Below are 13,930 nucleotides of genomic sequence, written 5' to 3'. Positions count from 1 at the left end.
CTTGCTCCCAGAAAGCACCAAAGTGCTGGGGACAGGCTGCCCTCCCTCTGTGCTGGCCCCTGGGGGCTCTTCCTCCGCAGGCTCACCCCGCAGGGGCACCCCCAGGGGCCACCCAGCAGGACCTCCCTGGAGCTCAGGACAGGGGCTGGCAGCAGGGCAGGGTCCCTCAACACCGCCCGGGACTCCGTCAGTGATCGGGGCCGAAGGCCGGGTGCAAACGGGGTCCGGCCATTCTCCCACCAGCCCACTGGGCCGCCGTCTCCCAGCTCAACACCACTCTTCGGCCGGTTCGCTAACCCTCTTGCCACTGCCTTCCAAGGCTACCCTCGGCAGATGAAGCAAGCCCGAAAAGGCCTCCGACAAAAAGTTCTTGCTTTTTTGAAAACCCATACTAACTCCTAAAATGTGAGGTTATGACTCTATGAGAGAATTATTATACAACTACAACCACAGATTATCCCTTACTCCAGATACTATTCATATATTACGAGAGCACAAAATCAAACTCATGAGGATTCTTTGTCAGATACTGGTGGTAAAATTTACAACTTACAGATGAATTTTTAGAAGACTTTAAATTAATGAACCTGAGTGCTAACAATTTTATTTTTATTGAGAAGCATAGCAAAGAAAAGAAGTTTACTAAGAACAAGGACAGATATTTGTACATTGTTCCAAAAACTAGGCAATTTATCTTGTTCCAGTTCTGTCACTATGTTCATGGTAGCTAGAATCAATTCCCATGATTTACAATTGTTTTAAGAACTACATACCCGGACTTGGTACTTAAAGAATATTTCTTTCCTAAGGGGGAAAAAAGACTAACACTTCTCATGCAAAAAAAAAAAAAAAGAGAGATTCAAATTTACATAAAATCCATTCAAACTTTTCCCAGAAATATTTAACGCTATGATTGGTATTGCTACTCTATTTCAATACGATTTTCAAAAGACATTTCAAGAATGTCTTTTCTCCCACTTCTTCCTTCCCACAAGTCCTTCTAGATAGGTTCTTGCTCAGATCACACTCAAAAAAATAAACTTAGTACAAGTGAAGCACTGAGACGAGTGACATATGCACATGCCCCCTCTTAAAGCCACACGAGCCAGCCCAGGCCACCTTTATGGTGCCGGCGGGGCCACCGTGTGCTGGGCCAGTGGACCCCGCCCGGCACCCAATGGGCCTCCTTGGGGACCATCACAAAGCAAGCAGCCCACCGCAGCCAGGTGCCCCCAAACGGCCATGAAACTTCTACTCCCAGATTTTCTTTGCTAAAACCAGTCCTGCCGGAGGACTCCCCGCTCCGATGCCGCCCAGGGACCTGAAATGGAGGGTGCCCCCGACGGGAAGCCTCCCGGGGCCCCAGTGCGCTCTTCTGGACAATCAAGGAAGAGAATAAGCATTAGGAGAGGGCACCAACTCGGCAGGTTCCAGAATGCCGACCACTGTTTCCTGAACACTTTCATTTTAATTTACGAGTGAACGTGTGCATGTCTGTGTGGGGGCTTGAGCACAATGTAAAATCTATTTCTTATTGTAGACTGCGACCGAAGAAGCTTGCAAGCCAGTGTCCTCCAGACCACTGGCCCCATCCCGTCCCGGAGAGCTTCACCACAGCTTCCGAACTTCCGGAACACAGAGCTGGTAGCCTGGCGGCAAACGGGGCCCTGAGGCTGGAGAGGACGTGTCCTACCGAAGGAGAGCCCGAGTGACAGTCACTACCAGGAGAGTGCTGCCGCCGCAAAGTGGCATTTGTCCTTACCACGCCAAATCACCAAGGCTGGGGCCTCTCCAAACTAGCCAGCACTGCAGATGGAAACGAAGTGCTGCGTGCCAAAGAATTTTCTAAATTAGAGAGCAAGGTAACACACTGCCAAAATACCTTGGTGGACCACATGAAAGAGAAGGAAGCAGATCCTGATGCTCAAAGGTGAGAAGTGCTGAGCAAATGTGGCAGAAATTCTCAACTACGGGTAAGTAAGAGTCAGCTGTAATTTCACCCCATCCATCCAGGTGCCTAATGACCAACCTAGGAAAAGCTTAACATCCTAATACTCTAATTCCAACCCGACAGGCTTATTCCGTGAAAGAAATGACAAAGTCACCCATTCACGGTATCATTTCATAGCCAAGTACAAAACATAACCCAGACCAAGAGGCCAGAACAGAATTACAATAGAAATTCAAACCAATTTTTGTTTCCTGCCTTAGGCCAAGATGGTACTGTTTAGCTCAGAGACATTCCTCCTTTGAAAAATGCGACGTATTTCTGCTTCTTAAAATATTCAATCAACAAATATTCACTGAGCACTATTTCAGGTCCTGCATACAGAGCAGTGAACAAAGTCCAATCTTAAAAAAGTCCATTTTTCCAGTGCAAATACATATAACCTCTTAAGATAACAATTCATGGAAAATGTGTCCAGACTTTTTTACTTTTAACATGCAAGTTTTTCCCAGAAGATCAAATGCTCTTTGAAAACACCATTTTTATCGGCTACATAATATTCCACCATAGAGGCGATATCATAATTTACCAAAAAGACATTTCCAAAGGCTTACCCCCAAGATAAAAACACAGGAGAGAGTTAAACATAACAGATTAGACCTAGATTTAGGTTTAAGGGGGAGGGGGGATGAAAATAGGAAGATCTCACCCAGCTCCCGTTACACTCCCCAGGGCAGGGGCTTCCAACACGTCCCCTTCCAGGTTCTCATCTCGTCCTAATTTGTCAATCTCCCTATATAAGCCCCATTCCCCTCTTTGATCCAGGGAACATTGTCTACACAGAACAATACATTTTAATTTCAATTTCCCTTCTTTTCAGGAAAGGAAATGTCTGGACTTCAAAGGGTCTCTTTGAAGACCGGCCTTGGGGTGGCAAGCCCTTGTCCTGAGACCTGAGCCCTGCAGGGGGTGCCGGTCTGGGCCCAGCCCCAGAAGTCACTCTCAAGGCCACCTCCTTCCAGGAGAGGGTCTGGTGCAGGGTTAGAGAAAACAAACACAGGTAAAAATACTCGGGGCTTTGATCATTCCCACCGGGCCCTTCTGCACACACGTCGATTCACAGCTTCAGGAAACTGAGGCATGCACGTGGAGCCGCGGCCACCGCCAGGGTTGCTTCTAAGAACGAAATCGTTCCAGAAGCCGGGCTCCACTGAGCCAAGACCCGTTCCCGGGCCAGGAAAAGTCGAGCCACTGGGGGTTACGTCTGGTAAAGACCACAAGAGGTAAACGGGGCAGGAGAGTGAGAGCCGAACCTCGAGGCATGCAACGGTTCCGAAATCTTCCAGGAACATTTAAGCAGCCTGGCGGCTCGCAAAGGGCAAAGCGTGAGCCGCACGGGGGGCCCTCCCACCCTGACCCTCCGCCAAGGCAGGGGGCGTGGGGCACACAGCAGGTGAGAGAGGACCTGCAGCCTGTCCAGCTTTGAGCAGGTGGAGGAAGGGTCACGCCCTTCCCTACCCGAGGACAGCCGCCACCGAAGCCCTGGTTCCTCCCCACTCGGGTGGGCAAGTGGTCGGGGCAGGGCAAACAGCGAGCCTGACCCGCTGCGGCCCCTGGACCCTCCCTTTGGGGGTTCTGCGATTTTCCCATTCTTCGCCACGAACGTTCGATCGTTTAGAAACACTATTTCGTAAAGAGGCTTAAGAGGAAGAAAATGAGAGCAACAGTTCTGAAAGATTTCCTTAAAAATAAGGAGTAAAGGACATTGGTGGGGACGACTGAAAGCTGAATGTGGGCTGTGGCCTGGGTCCAGTGTTGTGTCTGCTGAATTTCCTGAATGGGAGAGCGCACGGGGCTTGTGTAAGAGAATGACCTTGTTCTTGGGAAATCGGCACTGAAGTCTGCAGGGGTAAATACAGGGGCAGGGCGTCTTCCACGTCTGCAAGGGATTCAGAAAAAAACGCATGTGTGCATCTGTCTTTCCGCACACATACCCGTGTCTGTATTCACAGGGGGAGAGAATGCTAAAAACGCGGGACAAAATGTGAAAACTGCTCAATCTGAGAAAAAGGTATGCCGGAGTTGCTGGAACAGCTCCTTCACTTTAACCCAAAAGGAGGAAAAAGAAGAAAGGCAGGTCCGGGGCTCGAGGGCCAGAGGGAGACCCACACGGCCGTGGAAACCACTCCAAGCCCCTCGCGGTCCCCGTGCACCCCGCGCTTGGATGTTTTGAGGGTGCCAAGGAGGTGCGTTCTAAGGAAGGACACGTCCCCAAGTGACTGCATTAGAGAATGATGCAAACTAAGGATCTGGGGGCAGCACTACGAGGACCACACTGGTCTCAAGAAGAAGTGTGGGGTCCTGAGACGGAGGCCACCACCCCCCTGTAAACACGGGTCTCGGGTTCCCACAGGCCCCCTGCAAAGGGTCTCCCCAAGCCATCCAGGGGGGTGGCATGCAGGGAACAAAGCCGGGCTCCCACATGGTCTGGCAGGAAGCTCTGCGTCCAGCACGGTGCTGGGGACAGGCTGGTCGGCGGGCGACAGGGAAGGGGGCAGCCCAGCCTCGGGCACACACCAGTCCCTGGCCTGGGACGACATGGACCGGAGGCACCTGAGCTCCAGCTGTGCCCAGAGCAGGGGGCTCAGCCTCCGGGCTGAGGGAGGAAAGGGCAGCAGAGGGAAAGCAGAGGAGAAAAGCAGGGCGCCAAGCACCCCTGAACTGACCCGGACACAAGGAGGGACATGGGCCAGTGGTCCCTGGCGCCCGCCTGGCCCTAGGCACTGGGTGGGCAGGGATCAGGAGGCTGCAGCCAGCCCACCCCTCGCTCGGCTGCTGCACACCCAGCTGGGGGCCCCTACTGGCAGCTGCCTCGATTTCCTCACGGGGGGTGGTGAGGGTCAAATGAAGACCCGTGAGGTGCCCCCGGGCCTGCCATCATAGGCTATCCTCCTGGCTGACGGCCTTTGCCCAGCAAGGCTCAGGAGGTGAACAGATACTCAGCAGATACTAATGCTGAGCAGATATTCAGCAGGTGCTCAGCAGATACAAATACTCAGGAGCTATTCAGCAGGTGCTCAGCAGGGGATGAGAAGAGCTCAGCAGATGCTAATACTCAGTGGATACTCAGCAGGTGCTCAGCAGATACTCAGGAGATACTAATACTCAGGAGACACTAATAGTAGATTCTCAGCAGATGCTCAGCTGACACTAATAGTCAGCAGATACTCTGCAAATACTAATATTCAGTAGATACTCAGCATTGCTCAGCAGATAGCAATACCCAACAGATACTCAGCAGATAATACTCAGCAGACACTAATACTCAGCAAATGCTCAGTAGATACTCAGCAGATGCTCGGCAGATAGTAATACTCAATAGATGCTCAGTACTCAGCATTGCTCAGCAGATAGTAATACCCAATAGAAACTCAACAGATACTAATACTCAGCAGATATTAATACTTAGTAGGCGCTCAGTAGATACTCAGCAGATGCTCAGCAGATACTAACACTCAGCAGATGCGTGGAGGCAGACAGAAGCAGGGAGAGGCTGTTTTCCGCCAGCGCAGCAGACCACTATGAGGGTCTTAGTGGCAGAAGGACACGTAAGACAGGGTGGGGTTTTCCCCCTGCCACTAACTGCCACCCCCTGCCCCCAGCCCAGGCAGCGGGCGATCCCCTCATCACTCAAGGAAGGGCTGGAGGAAGGTGCGGTCAGAAACAGCCCCCAGCTCTCAGCTTTGGTTTTTCCTACACCCAAGGCCCTCGGGGTGGTGTGGACAAAACGCTGGGTTGGAAGGATCACATCCATCCCCCCCATGCACACGCACATGCACACGCACGTATACCCCACACGCCGCCTGCAACGCACAAACCACAGGCACACACACACACCACATGGACACACATACTACACGCCGCGTGAACCCTCACGCACACGCACACCTGCATGCAGGCAAGCCCTGAGATGGGCTGTGAGGTCTGCGGGCCGGAGCTGCTGGGCGGAAAAGCCCCTGCTAAGCGTGGGGGTCTGAGACTCACGGGCACCTGCGCCCCCCCCCCCAGGGAGCACTCAGAGCGCCAGGCCAGCGAGGCTCCAGCCAGTTCATCAGAGCCCCAAGCAGCCCAGAGACTTGCGAAGGGACAGTCATCAAGAGCCTGCAGTAGAGCAGGTGCGAGGGTCACGCAAGACCCCGGGCCGGGGGGTGTACGCAGCAGCCACCTCAGAGGCCGCCAGGCCCCAACATCCTGGCACAACATGCCCCCCCGCGGTTTAGACACAACACAAAGGAAAGGGGCTCGTGTGTGTGCCTCGGTACCCTGGCACCGGGGGGCATAATAAAGTCGCTGTGAAAATTCTCCTCCCACACCTGCATCACAGCACCGAGGCTTCTTTCCTGCACACCAGCTAACATTTGCAGGAACCCCGCAGTGTGAGCCAGATGTGCAGCTGCGTGCGGCATGTGGGTGATCGCATCTGACCCAGCCCCACAGGGCAGGCGCTAGAGGCACGTTACGGGCGTGCAAGGTGGGAAAGTACCTACAAGAGGCACCTCCCTCCCAGGCGGGGCCCACGCTGGGGTGCTCCGGGTGAGCGGGGCCCACACACCTCCTCTGATGCCCAGTGCGGCCGGGGTGTTGGGAGCTCACCAGCCTCCCCGGGCTGCGGTCCCCCTTGCAGCCGAGTCATCACCGCGACGGTCTCCAGGAAGCAGGGCACGGGCCGCCCGGGCAGGCAGAGGCTGGCTCCTCAGTCAGTGGGAGAGTAGGTCAAGGCCTCTCGGCCAAGGACCGAACTGAGCGCATCTGCCACGGGCCCTGCCGTGCGGCAGGCTGAGCCCTCCAGACAGCACATGAGTGGACTAAGCCAGGCACGCAGGGACAGGTACCGTGTGGCCTCACAGATGTGACAGGTGGAGCGGCAGTCACCGGGGTGGGGCTGGGGAACCGGGAGCCAGCGCTTCAGGGGTGCAGCGTTTCTACCTGGTAATGGGAGGTGGTGACAGGAGCACGACATTGTGAACGTGACTGATGCCACTCAACGGCACACCTGGAAGTGGATAAAATGGGAACCGTTACATATGTTACTATAGCAAGACTTTTAAAAAGGCCTTGTAGGAACATGGAAAGGTAAGTGACGAAACTGGGCGTGCCCGTGTGCCTCCAGAAAAGCAGAACGACATGTGGAAATGCGACGTCCCACAGCAGGAGGGCCGCCTCCCCCCACCCCAAATCCACTCAGCCGGGTGCCCCTGAGTGTCAGAAACTGGAGGAGTCAGTCTTCCACCCCAAATGCCATGTGCAGAATTGCAGGCTGGTACCCGGAAGAACTTAATTCGGGAGAGGAATGTACACTTGGTGGCTTGGTGCCTTTATTCATTCAAAGACGGTGGCCTATGCACGCGTTAGCGTCACCACTGAGTCTGCGGGGCGCGCGCGGCGCTGTCTACACAGCAAACAACCGTTTCGCTCAAGAAGTCGAGATGAGGCTTTGCCCACCCAGGGAAGCAGGGCTGCTCTCCCTAGGCCCAAAGCCACGCTTCTCCCAGGATGGGTGCTACCTTCACCTTCAGGGCAGGTGACCCCAGTACACAGGTGAGCCCAGGGCCCCTTCCCTTAGTCAGGCAGCGGGAATCCAAGTGCCCGGCATGATCACCAAAGGTCCCCAAAGGTCCCGGCTGCTGGCTCCAACTCTACTGACAATAAGGAAGCCGGCTGGGTGTGGCAGGCGCGGTGGCCCTGGGGCCAGAACCTAGTCCAAGGCCCAGAACGGGCTTTCCTACAGCCCTTGTCACCAGGGGGCACCACAAAGGGCCAGGGAAGTCGTGGCACCCACGGCCTATGGCACACGCCTGCTCAGATGCCTTGGGAGCTCAGTGAAAATAACTGGCAGTCCCCATCTTTCTACCAAGCTGCTGCCGTCCTCCCAGCAGATTCAGATGGCCAAACGCACTGAAGCTCCTTAGCCAATCAGGACTCACGATGAACGGCAGTGAAGGCAGGGGTCATCCTCAAGGCCGCCTCTGGAGCTGAAGGTGGGGGCTAAGCTATGAGAAAGGAGAGGCCGCCAGGGTTTACCCCTGGCAGGAAAATGCTGTCCTCGTTCTCAGAAGGAGATGAGACCCTGGCGTGCAGAGGGTGGGCCCAGGCTCCGTGCCGCTGGGTGCAGGCTGGGTGGGCCCAGGACTGAAAGCAGAGGCAGCCCCCTGCCACAGGCCACCCTCCCCAGCACACAAACCACCACCAGCTGCCCCCTGGAGTGTGGCGGGGAGGACAGAGACCACAGGTACCCAAGGACGGACAGGACAGCAGCAGAAGAGACGTCCAGGCTGGGGATGTAAACTATGGACTATGGTTAATAGTATGTTATAATAATATTGCCCCACCAACTGTAACAAAGGTACCACACCAAAGCAAAATGTTAGTAACAGCGAAAACTGTGTGAGGGGCAACTATGGGAACCCTATTTTCTGCCCAATGTTTCTATAAACCTACAATTTCTCCAAGAAAACCACTGAATTATAATCAACAGCACTGAATTACATATTTGAATGTGGTTAAAAGGGGAAATTTTAGATTGTATATGTGTTACTAGAATAAAATTTAAAAACACCAAACCAACCGTAGGACTATACAACAATTTAAGCATTAACACCCCATTCCCCACACTGTCCCCCGGTAGGTGCTGACTTTTAAGAAACCTTCTTCCACCAGACATGCTCTTTCCTCAGCTTCTCCAGCTCCACTCTCCTTGGAATCCTATCTGCTTTCTCTCAGAGCATCGTCAACTCCTGGCAAGTCCTGACGGTCAACCTTTACCCAGGAGGCAATCACCTGGCATTTCCACCATCTCCACCAAACTTGCGCAGCCCACCTAACTGGCCCCCATCTCTTCTCCGCACAGCAGCTGATGTGCCTCTCCCAAAGTAGATCTGAGTTCCAAAGGCAGCCTGTCTCACTGGGTGAAAGCGGACTCCTGCTGACCTACAGGCACTGTGACCGCCCCCCCAAATGTAAAGGATGGGGGAAGGGGCCAATCAATCATATAACAAAATCCTGCGTCACATGCACAGGTGTCCTTGGCATGAAGGCGAAGGACCAGGTGAGAACCTGGGCATCTCCCAGGCGGACTCTGCAGCTAGATAACAGAGGATCACTCGCCCAGGGGATAACCTCTCTCTCCACCACAGGAAGCACCTGCTCCTGATTCAAAGTCCTCCCAAGGATCAGTAACAGCAAATCCTCCAAGAATCTGGTTAACGATGAGAAGAGGTTCATTGCACTGGCCATAAGAGTGAGCCCTCCGAGCCAACTGGCCTTGACAAAAGCAAACTAGACGAGAAAAATCAGTCAACACGTAGTTTACTCCATCAAAGAATGGGGCCGTCGATCAAATGTACTAACATGTGTCTTAGAACTCAAACTCACTAAGGTCAGCTGTCTTGTCTTTCAAGCCTTTTTTTTCCTTTAAATCAAATAATTATATGCACAGCAGTGCCCACGTGCACAAACATCCAGTTTCAGACAACAGAGTATATGTCTCATCTCTAGTAAGCCTTGTCCTGTTACTCAAAACTCCTTTGACACTCTTTGAATTTCAGATTTATAATGATTAAACAAGTTCTTAACTATGCCAAATCTTTACAACTATTTTAATCCATTATTGACCTTTTCTCCCAGAGTTTCTATTCTGATTGGGTGACTTAAATAGGACCTTTGTTTTAATGACAAATGGGAGTGTTCATGTAAAAAACAACGACCATTTCCACTGAGACCAACTAAAACTATCAGGGGAATAAATGTATCATGATTTCCCATTATCTGAACCAAACATAAAGGGCGAGAAAGGCCAACGTAAGCCGCAAATAAATTATGGTTCAGAGAAACACAATTAGGAAATTCGGCCAGAGGCCAGATGGTACACGGGGCTACTGGCCAAACGTTAGTGAAAGAACACGCTTTTGAGGAAATACACCTGATACAGAAACCCCAACCCTCTTCTCCTGCAACTTAAGTTTGGAATAAACCCCACCCAGACTATTTCTAAACACGAGAGCGTAGCCGTGTAGTTTTTTCTAAGCGGCACAGGTCTGTGTATTCAAACCAAGTCAAACACAACTGTCCACTTCCCACACCCACGGAAAAGGGAAGGAGCCGGAAGGGGCACGCCGCGGTAGCACCAAGACGCCCTGAGTCCACACGGGTCTAGTGACAGCCCCACGCTGCGCCTGGGAAGTTTTCTACTACGCAGAAAGGGAAATTCTGAGACCAGGTTGTCACTACGCCGGAAGAACTTCCTCCCGCGCCTAACCATCTGGAAGGCTTGCTGAACGCGGCCTTTTCGGGTCAAGTCAGGTGACAAGGAAGCCCACCAAGAAGTGGAAGGAGGGGCTTCCCTGAAGTCACCCCGGGGCCTGGCAGCGAGGCGACGGCGGTCCGGGGGGCGTCCCGGGGTCCGGGCACGCGGCGCCGCTGCCCCCGGGCGGCTGATCGCGGAGCGCTCCCCAGGCCGCCCACCTGCCGCGGGACCACCCTCGGGGACCCCCGGCGGAGTCCGGGCCCGCGGCGATGACACGTCCCCGGCCTCGTGGCGGGGCGGGGTGGCTCTGCCCCGCGCCATGTAAGGGAAGGGCTCCCGGGCCGCCGGCGGGGCTCCGGGCGCCTCCAGGCCGCCCCCCTGCCCACCCCGAGCAGCGGGGCGCCGGGGGGCTCGCGAGAGCGGCGCGGGGCAGGCACGGGCCGGCGCGGGCTCGCCCACGCTCCCTGCCTGGGTGTTGCATCATGCACCACGCCGCGCCTCCAGCCAGCCAAAATGGACTCCGGGGCGCGACAGCCGCACGGGTACCGGCCCGCGCGCCCAGCCGTCCCGCGGGGCCGCCCCGGAGCCAGCGCGCGGCCCCGGCGCGGGACCCTCGGCTCTCCGCCGCGCCCCCGGCCGCCCTTCGCCGCGCCGGGACCCCGATCACGGTGACCCGAGCCCGGGAGTTCCTGCCGATGGGGACCGGGCACTCACCGAGCCGGCGGCGGGCGGGATGCGGGAGCACCGGGGCTGATGGCTCCACGGACCGACGCACGGGGGGCGCAGCGCGCAGCGCGGCCGGGAGGGGCGGCGAGCGGCGGGACTGGCACCCGCGCGGGCGTGGGCGCGGCGGCAGCGGGCGAAGGCGCGAGACCGTTGAGCGGCCGCTCACACCTGCGCGCGGGCAAATGGGGCACCGGCGGCAGGACCCGGCGCGGGGTTTCATCAGCCGCGCGCCGCCCCCGCCCCTCGCGCGCCCCGCGCTCCCCGCCCCGCGCCCGCCCTCGGCGCCCGGCGGCCCGCCCGTGCGCGTCACCCGCCGGCCACCAATGAGCGGCGCGCCCGGGAGGCGGCGGGGGCCGCGCGCAGGGGAGCGCGGCGGGCGGGGGCGCGGGATTCCCCCAGGCGCCTCCCGAGGCTGCGGCGGGCCGGCCCGCGTGTGCTCGCTCCCTGCCAGTCCCCGCCGCTGCCCGCCCCTTGCGGCGCGCTGGGGCCCTGCGGGGGGTGCTTCCCGCCGCTGGAGCCGGGATCTGGCCAGGCTTCCTCCCCCCAAAGAAAAGACCCGGAATGGACTTGAAGACTTTGGGGTTTGGTTTCCGTTTGGTTTGGTTACTGTACAAGTTCCTGTCGTTGTCATTTAACTATGAATTGCTGTAATTACCTTAATTGCATACCCTTGCCTGTTGTCGGGAAAGGCCATAAAGCTTGACCCTACTTGTGTACCCTGGCCTGAGCGCTGTTCTGGACAGCTGACTTCCGTAGAATCTCCAGGATCCCACAGAAACTTTAGCACGGAATCCCCACAGTGCTCACCCCACGAGCTCCTTGTCTCTGTGCTCCCCAAAAAAACAGGAAGAACCACAGTCTGTGAAGTTCCCGTAGGCTGTGCAAGAGAGGGGTGAGCTGGACACAGACTGACACTGCCAGCCTCCCTCTGGCTTTAGAAGGAGAAAGAAAGGAACAGATGGATGTCGCTGGCCTTTCAGTCCCTTCCACACCCTCCTACCCCCCAGTCGTGGGGCGCATGGTCAGCCACTGGGTTTTGTGCACCCTTGGAATTAAACGAAGAATTTATTTATAACTACATAGTGCTGGGTGCAGAAAAGGCTTTTATGAACACCTAGAAATGGGTCAATCTTTGTAAAGACTTTGGGCAGTGCCTGGCATCATATGCAACCATGTTTGTGTTGTTTTCAAACAACTTCAGTTTCAGCTATACAGTGGTGAAAGTCGCATAAAGAAGTTGCTGGGCCATCTTCGCAGCCCCTTTTACCTGCTGGCATTGTGGACCAAGGACGCCCCTTCCTTCACAGGAAGGGAAGCACTGTGTGGTTCAAAAAGCCTGTTTTGGGGAAACGGACTTTGGCCCAGTGGTTAGGGCGTCCGTCTACCACATGGGTGGTCCGCGGTTCAAACCCCGGGCCTCCTTGACCCGTGTGGAGCTGGCCATGTGCAGCGCTGATGCGCGCAAGGAGTGCCGTGCCACTAGGGGTGTCCCCCACGTAGGGGAGCCCCACGCGCAAGGAGTGTGCCCGTCAGGAACTCTAGGGGTGTCCCCCACGTAGGGGAGCCCCACGCGCAAGGAGTGCGCCCGTGAGGAAAGCCGCCCAGCGTGAAAAGAAAGTGCAGCCTGCCCAGGAATGGCGCCGCCCACACTTCCCGTGCCGCTGACGACAACAGAAGCGGACAAAGAAACAAGACACAGCAAATAGACACCAAGAACAGACAACCAGGGGAGGGGGGGAAGTTAAATAAATAAATAAATCTTTAAAAAAAAAAAAAAAAGCCTGTTTTGCCTTTGGCAGCACATCTGGGTTTGAATCTGAACTGTTACTTCACTCACTGAGATTTTCTGCAAGGTATTTATTTCACCTCTGTCTATAGGTGATCCATCCTTATACCTTTATGAGAAGATAATCCTTCAGTGTTTGAAAGAAGATGATGGGATTGATTTATTTATTTACTTTTACTGAGTGTTGGCAGTAAAGTAAAATTTAGTAAATTGTAGAAATGCTCTGCTTGGATGAGTAACATGGAGAGCCAGTGTAGAGTTAGTTTTGTATAATCCGAAAGCCCGGATGGGTTTATAGGCAGAGCTGAACTAAGGAGTTTTAGCACTCTGCTCAGTTTAGCATTCCCATCCAGAAGGCTTCACAAAGACAATAGGAGACGCTCAATGAAAAGTGAACATTCACACAACTTTGGCCAATTGATTTTTCTTTTTTCTTTTTTAAATTTTTTTAAATTAAAGTTAATAGATCACAAGGAACGTTACATTAAAAAACATAAAAAAAACACAAGAAAGAGGTTCCCATATAACCCACTCCCCACCCCCACACATCATTTTTGTAAATTGTATTTTTTTGAAAATATATACATCACAAAAAAAATTACATTAAAAAATATAAGAGGTTCTTGTATACCCCCTACCTCCCCACCCAACTCCTACCATACCAACAACCTCCCTCATCATTGTGGCACACTCATTGCCCTTGGTGAACACATTTTGGTGCACTACTGCACTATACAGATAATAGTTTACCCTGTAGTTTGCACTCTCCCCCAGTACATTCAGTGGGTTATGGCAGGATATATAAGTTCCAGCATCTGACCCTGCAATATCATTTAGGACAACTCCAAGTCCCGAAAATGCCCCCACATCACATCTCTTCTACCCTCTCCCTGCCCTCAGCAACTACTGTGGCCACTTTCTCCACCTCGATGATATAATTTCTTCTATTACTCGTCACAATAGTTTTATAGTAGAATATCAGTAAGTCCACTCTAGTCCATATTTTATTCCTCCATTCTGTGGACCCTGGGATGGCGATGTCCCCTCCACCTCTAGATCAAGAGGGGGCTTTGGATTCCACATGGATGATGGATGCAATTCCTCTGCTTACAGTTGTAGGCACTCTTGATTCCCTGGTGTGGTGGTTGACCATCTTCACCTCCCTGTT

The 13,930-nt window shown here is 54.3% G+C and overlaps 1 protein-coding gene across 3 annotated transcripts in view; it reads right to left on the bottom strand.

Moving 5' to 3' along the window:
* SLC7A1 (solute carrier family 7 member 1) overlaps positions 1–11,250 on the bottom strand; it is a 70,425-nt gene extending 59,175 nt beyond the window's left edge. The window contains exon 1 of one of the 3 annotated variants that reach the window (XM_058277009.2): positions 10,965–11,250. The gene's annotated coding sequence lies outside the window, so the exon portion shown is untranslated. Of the gene's footprint in view, positions 1–2,657; positions 2,727–10,964 lie in introns of those variants that run through there. The other 2 variants (XM_058277012.1, XM_058277011.2) reach the window with 2 other exon arrangements.
* Between the last annotated feature and the right edge of the window lie 2,680 nt (positions 11,251–13,930).

Source organism: Dasypus novemcinctus, chromosome 15 (genome assembly GCF_030445035.2).
Source record: "Dasypus novemcinctus isolate mDasNov1 chromosome 15, mDasNov1.1.hap2, whole genome shotgun sequence".
Classification (NCBI taxonomy): Eukaryota; Metazoa; Chordata; class Mammalia; order Cingulata; family Dasypodidae; genus Dasypus; species Dasypus novemcinctus.
This window is presented reverse-complemented; position numbering and strand designations above follow the sequence as displayed.